Below are 9,363 nucleotides of genomic sequence, written 5' to 3'. Positions count from 1 at the left end.
TTTTAATGATAATTAATCCGATACTAAGAAACTATTTTAATTGTATCTTAGCCCAGTCTGTGTAAAACGACGTCTATAATTGTTTATAAATCAGATTGAAACGCCCCGCTATCCGGAGTGGCCGGGAGGTTCTAGGCGTTACAGTCTGGAATCACGCGACCGCTACGGTCGCAGGTTCGAATCCTGCCTCGGGCATGGCTGCGTGTGATGTCCTTAGGTTAGTTAGGTTTAAGTAGTTCTAAGTTCTAGGGGTTGGAAAATTCTGTATAACTGTTCTGGTAAACTTCTACGTTATTTGATACAAAGACAGCTGAGTAAAACTGAACGTACTCACACAGTTCTCTATTTACTTATTCTGATCATCACTAAACTGAGACATAATATTTTTAGCGCAACACAATCTGACTTTCAATGATCCCCACAAAAGAATGGCCCTGACTAACAATAACCTATACCTTTTATGAATCACTCACCTCACAAAAATCTTCGTTACTCGAACTACTGCAATACAGCGAGCAACAATACTGCCAGCTAAATAAAAGATTCTAACTACTGAAGGTACTAACTACTGATAGGCATAGTTAGCAAATAAAAGATTTTGATAGAGAAAAAACAATGTTTTTACCTTAATAGAGTTCAAATGCCACCATATATATATCATGACATCCATCTTTACAAATTTCCTTTTTCTGGCATCTCACGCTCCACATCCACCACTGCTGGCCGCTGACCTGCAACTGTGCAACGCTACGCGCTGTTCACATCCAACTGCCCAACACTGCACAAGCGAATATCCCAACAATAAGTCCAGCCAGACACAGACTGCACACAGCTCAGTCAGTGATTTTCATATAGAGCGCTACGTGGCGTTACCAACATAAAAACCTAGACAGCCTACTTACAAGATGTCACATTCAGAATCTTCGGCACATATTACAGTAAAGTTGTGTGTATAAAACAACATGAGTTGCCACAAGAAAGCGAGTAAAATTATTAGTTAATTCTGTTTAAGATTAACATTTTGCGAAGACGCTTACATTGTTAAAACTAAATAATGGAACGGGAAAATGACGTTAACGGAACATAATAAAGAAATTTTTCAGAGTATAGTGTAAATCTGAGAACGACACCACTGAGTTTGAAATGTACAGATAACTAATTTTTCCTGCTTCCAAGTATGACATTGTAAGCAGACAAGTGCCGTAAGAGCTTTGACTTCCAAGTGTGACATTGTAAGCAGAAAAGTGCCATAAGAGCTTTGACGCCTCGGTTCGAAACATCTATACATCAGGGACTACTCCAGTGCGAAGTGCAATTACTGCGCCTAAAGCGCAGTTTTTCGTTTTGGTGACGATGTAGCAATACGCTTTTTCTACTTTTAGTCCAGAAAATTAGTGACAGAAAACCAATGTAACAGTGCACGCACTTAGGCAGGCCCTTGCCACTTTGTTGCTCCTCGGCATGATTCACTACTTGCAAAGGAACTGCTTGTCAAGCTGCCTGACACTACTCCGCTAGACAAGCTTAAAGCGTCACAAACTTGTCGTAACTGATCATTCCTCTCCAGCAACCCAACTGCACCAGAACTTCAGAATCAAAGTGGCATGTATAACGTAATCTGGTACTTACTGACAGGGATAACATACACAGGTAAAAGTAAGAGTTTCTCCGAGCGCTTAATCATTATGGAAAGCACTTTTGAAGTTGTAAATGATAAACTATTTGATCATAATGTTCAGTAAATAATCTCCGAGTCGCCAGACCTAAATTTTGAACATATACGGGGCAGCTAAGACAGACCCCCCCCCCCCGATTCTATATCCCCAGGAGAACTCAATATATCGAGACGCATATATCGTTACTTTAAGAATACAGGGTACTTATAAATGGTGGAATAATCGATTTTTATGACTTTGTTATATTCTATAGTCTTTCCTGATTACATTGATACAGGGTGTTTAAAAAATGACCGGTATATTTGAAACGGCAATAAAAACTAAACGAGCAGCGATAGAAATACGTTTGTTGCAATATGCTTGGGACAACAGTACATTTTCAGGCGGACAAACTTTCGAAATTACAGTAGTTACAATTTTCAACAACAGATGGCGCTGCAAGTGATGTGAAAGATATAGAAGACAACGCAGTCTGTGGGTGCGCCATTCTGTATGCCGTCTTTCTGCTGTAAGCGTGTGCTGTTCACAACGTGCAAGTGTGCTGTGGACAACATGGTTTATTCCTTAGAACAGAGGATTTTTCTGGTGTTGGAATTCCACCGCCTAGAACACAGTGTTGTTGCAACAAGACGAAGTTTTCAACGGAGGTTTAATGTAACCAAAGGACCGAAAAGCGATACAATAAAGGATCTGTTTGAAAAATTTCAACGGACTGGGAACGTGACAGATGAACGTGCTGGAAAGGTAGGGCGACCGCGTACAGCAACCACAGAGGGCAACGCGCAGCTAGTGCAGCAGGTGATCCAACAGCGGCCTCGGGTTTCCGTTCGCCGTGTTGCAGCTGCGGTCCAAATGACGCCAACGTCCACGTATCGTCTCATGTGCCAGAGTTTACACCTCTATCCATACAAAATTCAAACGCGGCAACCCCTCAGCGCCGCTACCATTGCTGCACGAGAGACATTCGCTAACGATATAGTGCACAGGATTGATGACGGCGATATGCATGTGGGCAGCATTTGGTTTACTGACGAAGCTTATTTTTACCTGGACGGCTTCGTCAATAAACAGAACTGGCGCATATGGGGAACCGAAAAGCCCCATGTTGCAGTCCCATCGTCCCTGCATCCTCAAAAAGTACTGGTCTGGGCCGCCATTTCTTCCAAACGAATCATTGGCCCATTTTTCAGATGCGAAACGATTACTGCATCACGCTATCTGGACATTCTTCGTGAATTTGTGGTAGTACAAACTGCCTTAGACGACACTGCGAACACCTCGTGGTTTATGCAAGATGATGCCCGGCCACATCGCACGGCCGACATCTTTAATTTCCTGAATGAATATTTCGATGATCGTGTGATTGCTTTGGGCTATCCGAAACATACAGGAGGCGGCGTGGATTGGCCTCCCTATTCGCCAGACATGAACCCCTGTGACTTCTTTCTGTGGGGACACTTGAAAGACCAGGTGTACCGCCAGAATCCAGAAACAATTGAACAGCTGAAGCAGTACATCTCATCTGCATGTGAAGCCATTCCGCCAGACACGTTGTCAAAGGTTTCGGGTAATTTCATTCAGAGACTACGCCATATTATTGCTACGCATGGTGGATATGTGGAAAATATCGTACTATAGAGTTTCCCAGACCGCAGCGCCATCTGTTGTTGACAATTGTAACTACTGTAATTTCGAAAGTTTGTCTGCCTGAAAATGTACTGTTGTCCCAAGCATATTGCAACAAACGGTGTATTTCTATCGCTGCTCGTTTAGTTTTTATTACCGTTTCAAATATACCGGTCATTTTTGAAACACCCTGTATATACCTTATAGAGTTTGAAATGAAAAAGAACTATATATACCTAATTTTAAAGTTATGGTCATGTATGCCACCACGCCCCCTTTATTTCTATTACAGAAACCAGTATTATTTCGAAAAGAACCGTGAACTTTCTGTCTGCAGTGAATACAAGTATGATACATTGTACGTGTTGTTAACAGTGCAGGTTTAGTGTCTGTAAATGATTATCATTGCTAGTATTTACTTTTGTCTCGCTGAAGCAGTTTGTATGCATCAGTTCTTCAGGGAAGAAACTCCCACATGGCATGCCTCCTGGTGATTCAAATTTTTGTGTTAACAATGACGCTGTTTGTAGTGGATTTGTTGTTGTTGATGTGGACTCTTATGATAAAGGAAGTGGGGAAATGTAAACAATGTGATGGTGTAGACTGTCTGGAAATAACTGAACAACAAAATAGCAGGAAGGGTTTAGCGTCAAAATTAGTTGTTCTGTGTAGACACTGCAATAAATCTACCTCTAAAATTACTTCGAACATTGTGCATAATTCATATGATGTGAATTTCAAGTTAGTGTAAGCAATGCGCGCAATAGGAAAAGGAAAAATGGTTGCTCAAACGTTTTGTGGTTTGATGGACCATCCTCCTCCTCCCAGTAGGTTCAGCAAGTACATAAAAATACTTTTAGGTGCCTTGACGGTTGTGCTTAAAGCATCTACGAAAATCGCAGTAGAAGAAACTGTAAATATTAGTGGAACCATGGATACTGCTTTTACACTTGATGGGACATGGCAACGTTGAGGACATCGTTCGTTGAATAGTCTTGTAAGTGCTACTTCTCTGGAAAATGGAAAAGTTGTTGATATTGAGTGCTTATCTAAGTACTGCCACACCTGCCATGGTAACACTGAACGACATATTGAACAACAGTATTCTAAGAATTATGATGGTTACAGTGGAGGTATGGAGTGTGATGGAGCTTTAAAAATGTTTCAGAGGTCGGTGCCTTTTAAAACGTTAGATATACGAAGTACCTAGATGGTGGGGACTCTAAAGCTTTCAATAAAATTAATGAGCTCAATGTTTATGGTGATAACTTGGTAACAAAACTGGAGTGTTGTGGACATGTGTAAAAGAGGATGGGTGCTAGATTGAGGAATCTACGAAGAGAAATGAAAGGAAAGTTGCTATCTGATGGAAAATCTCTGTCTGGCCAAGGCAGTTGGACAGAAACTGAATAGACCTTCAGAGTTATTATGGACTAGCCATTAGACGGACTGCACCTCTAAATGATGTTACAGCAATGAGAAAAGCTGTGTGGGCCACCTACTTTCCTACGTTGTCCAAAGATGATCACCCTGTTTATGGACTTTGCCCTAAAGGACCAGATTCTTGATGTAGTTACCAAAAAGTAGAAGAAAGTGGTCAAATATACCATCATAAGCATTCTCTTCCTAAGCCTGTTATGAATTAAATAAAACCAATTTTTAGAGACCTGAGTGACCCTGTTTTGCTTAGTAAATGTCTTCATGGGGGCACTGAGAATACAAATGAAACATTGAACCATTGCATATGGGAAAGATTACCCAAGAATGTTTTTCGTAGGACTGAATACATTAAAAGTTGGTGTAGTAGATGAAGTGATATGCATCAATGATAGACTGATAGGAAGGTTGGAAGTCCTGAGAAATTTAGGCATAAAATGTGGTTCTAATATGGAAGATCAATTGTTTCGTTTCACAGGCAATGGGTGAATGAAGCTGAAAGATTCGCTCTTCAAGTTAGCAAAGATGCAAGAAGTGCTAAAAGGAACGGCAAGAGGAAGAGTGAAGATGAAGAAATGCTGCAGGATGAAGACTATGCATCAGGCAGAGTTTAATTGGACTCATATCTTCATTCTCAATTTCCGCAAGTTGTATTTTTCAGAATTCGGGTACAAATATTTCCTAAAGTTTGTAAAGCATTCCTCTATTTTTTTCTGTAACTTGCAATAGTCCATACTTATGTAGTAGACCTAAGCTTTATTGCAGAATCAACTAAATTATAGAAAAATAACATATTTATTAGGAAAAAATTATAAAAACTAAAATGCAAGATGTGATACTTTTTTATCATTGTAATTTACATAATAGGTGGAATTAAATAGGTACACTACCTCAGCCATCATGTCATACATATCTGGTAAAAATTGGGCCTCATGCAAATGTATAACATCGGATTAAATGGTACGGTACCTCAATTTGAGAAAGCATTTTGGTAAAAAAAGCATCAATTTCTTTGTAATATTTTTAATAACCCTAAGCAGGTTCAAAAATATTCAAAACACTTTTAATGTGTTTGGAACGTGTGCTGCAGTACCTGAAATCAACAAAAAATCTGTAAAACATATACATTGTAAACAGTGCCTGAAAGAAATAGGTGTTGATTTTTACATAATATTGAACCGGAAAAGTACCCTGTATCCTTAGAGCTGACAGCATGGGAAAATTTCTGATTTATGTAAGTAATTTTTAACCTTGGTAGCTGGTGAATTGCGACACCAAATTCAGCGACGTAATACGTGTGGCACACTGTCATATAGAGGCACGATAACAGCTCTGCGCGAATGTATGCCTTACTGTAGGAAATGTAAGCAAACACGTAACTCAGGTTCGGTTCGTGTGTTTACCTGCTCAGTTGACACCCGTCAATTTGTGCAATGTCACAGCATGCACGTGACCTTATTCCCACTTACGCAGTGTATATTTTTTGGTCGGGGGTAATCAATCTTCTGACTTGTTTGATACACCGCGCTACGACTTCAACTCTTGTGTCAACTATCTCACCTCAGAGTAGGACTTACACACAACGTTCTCGGTCATTTCCAGGATCACTTCAAAAAACCGTCTTCACTTACGGTTTCATTCTGTACAACTTTGTCTACTACTATGGAAAGTTTTCCCTTGTATGTTAAAACATGCCCAGTGACTATCTTCCTTCTTCCTCTGGTTCCAATGCCTCCATTTCCTTGACGAATCTACGAAGAGCATACTCATTTATAATATTACCAGTCCACATAAATATTAAAAGCTTTCTATTTTACCACATCTCAAACGTTACGATTCCGTTCTTTTGCGGGTCTGTCATGCTCCATGAGTCATTTCCATACATAACTATGCTCCAATTTTTCAGAAATTTCTTCCTCGACTTAACACCTAAGCTTGGACTAGTATAATTGTGTTAACTAAGAATATCCTCTTATTCTGGGCTTGTCTAAAATAGTCCTTGCTTCCTTATTTTAAATTATGCTTCCAAGGTAGCTAAAATGCTTCACGTGCGGGTATGTATTGGTCACCAATTTTATTAATTTTACCGTTAATTTTTTATCTCAGATTTCTTATCACTTTTATCTCACCTCCACTCATTGATTTACTCTCAGTTCACATTCTGTGCTCATTAGGCTCTTCATTTAATTCAATAGCTCCTGCAGTGCTTCCTCACTTTTGCTGAGAACCCTCAATTTTAATCCCATTGTTGAACCTTCCTTTTATTAACATAATTTCTTTTTATATATGCAGGTTGAACTGGTTTCTCATACACTTTTTAATCCGAGACCTTCGGCATTGATCTGCCATTCTCATTGTCCCCTCTTGTACATATTGTATTAACCGTCTTTCCCTCTAGTAGCTATTTCAAACATCAACATGTTGCGTAATGCTCTTCCTAGGTTGACAACCCCTCTGGGGTCTGGTTGTTTCTTGAGCCTTACCTCAATTATGAACGTCGGAAGTGCCTCTGGTTCCTTCACCTTACCTGCAGCCAAGCTGCAATTAATCCTCTGTGTGCTATTGTTCCCGGCGACTTCGATGCTATTAAGCTTATTGCGCTATAATTGGCGCATTTATCTGCCCTTGAGATTTCGGGACTGTGTCTGTGACTTTTTTTTTTTTGGCGAAATTTTGATGCCATGCCTCTAGTTTCAAAGCGTCTGTACAACAGCTTGAATACTTATTTGGTTTACACTTCACCCAAGTGACTTCAGTACCTCCGAAAAACTGCCTTCTTTAATTTTAAGCCTTCCAAAGTTCTCAAAATGTCCCTCTAATGCTGGTTTTCCTATTTTTTGCATATACACTCCCGTTCCTTCTTCCATCAGGTCAGCATATTCCCCCCTCTCGAGGCTTCAACGTACTGTGTACACCTTCTCGTATTCTCCTCTACGTCTGACTGTGGAATTCCTTTTTTGACTTTCCTATATGCTGTAAATTTCTTTCTCGGCGGCCGTTTCCTTTTCGTTTTCTTCATATTTTTCTTCAGCCATTTCGATTTAGCTTCCCTACAACTCCTGGGTATTTCATTTTTTTACATTGCATTATGCATTTATTTCAACATTTTTGTGTTTCTTCCTTTCCTCAACCAACTGATTTATTTCTTTTGTTACCCAAACTTTTATACTGATGACTAGTCCCACTCCCGTTTTAATATTTTCTGCTGCTGTTGATATTAATCTACAAGGCGTCGCAGGAGGAATGGTCACTATTCAGTGATACGACAGATAAGATGTATCGTAACAAAAACGTTCTAGTAAACATGAATTCTAAAGGTCATGCCTTAAGAGCTACGAGCAGGTGTTCGTTTTCGATAATGTGAAAAAAATATCTTCTACTGCAAGCTCTTTGCTTTCCATATTTTGAGAGGTCCGAATTAAAAAAAAAAAAGCCGAGTAAACATGGGTTCTTAAGTACATACTTTTAGAGCTATGAGTACTTTTTCATCTTCGCTACTGTGAAACGCATTTCTTCTACTGGACAAATGCTCATAGCTCTTAAGGGATGCATTTGATCGGCCGTGTTTACCGGACACTTTTTTTCTTGTTTGGATCCCAAAATATAGAAAAAAAAAGAGTAGAAGAGATTTCTTTCTCAGTCTGGAAGATGAAGAGGTATTCACAGCTCTTATGGTATGCTTTTTGGAACACTCATTATCTATAAATTTTTGCTTCGAATGATCGTTCCGGTTATATCCCTGAATACTGACCATTCCTCATCGGACCCCCTGTATTTTCATCAGGTAGAAACCCTTATCCTTTTTCCCTTCCATTTCTCTGACCTCCAGTACAACAACTCCGAACTTTTGCATTTCTTTTACATATTTTCTAGATTTTCCATCACATTTAGATTTCTGTTCTGTGTCCATGACTACAGGATGTTAGCTTTCCATTGGTTATTCAGTCTGAAGTATCATGACGTTAAAATTTTAGACGCAAGTTTCTGGAACACATCTTTCAGTGTAGCTTGTGTTAGAGTAACTTTTTTTAAAAATAATTCTTTTAAAAATTGATTTTGGTATTTGCAACGTGTAATTGTCTTCCTCATTTGTAATTCAGCCCTTCAGCCGTTAATTGTTCTGAAGTATTGTTTCTGGCCTTTAGCCGACAAATAATTTTGAATTCTTTCGCAATAAGGCCTTCAGCCGTCAGTGCAGCTTGTGTTAGTCAATTGTTTTTTAAAATGATTGTTTTAAAAAAATTATTTCCTTAAATAAAGTGTAGGTGTTTACTGTGCAACCAACGGTAGCTGATCAGGCCCCGTTGACACCTTTTCCTGCCTACCCCTAAGTCCCATGTTTCAAAGTGCCTGGCAGAGTGTTATCGAACCACCTTCACAATGTTACAAACACCACGGTGGTTTACATTCTAATTTAAGGGTCCCTCTTTCCAGTTAGCCAAGATTCTTATACAGCACCTGAAGAGTTAGTAATTTTGCGCTGATCCTGTGTTACAGTTGATTGCTGTTAATTAGTCGTCGTGGTTTGTGATTTTTCTATGTTGGTATTAGCTTACACTATTTACACTTTTTACAGGAGTTTGTGGTTACAATAACATTTAGTTTTCACTCTTTTGACTTGACA

This window comes from Schistocerca cancellata, chromosome 1 (genome assembly GCF_023864275.1).
Source record: "Schistocerca cancellata isolate TAMUIC-IGC-003103 chromosome 1, iqSchCanc2.1, whole genome shotgun sequence".
NCBI lineage: Eukaryota > Metazoa > Arthropoda > Insecta > Orthoptera > Acrididae > Schistocerca > Schistocerca cancellata.
This window is presented reverse-complemented; position numbering follows the sequence as displayed.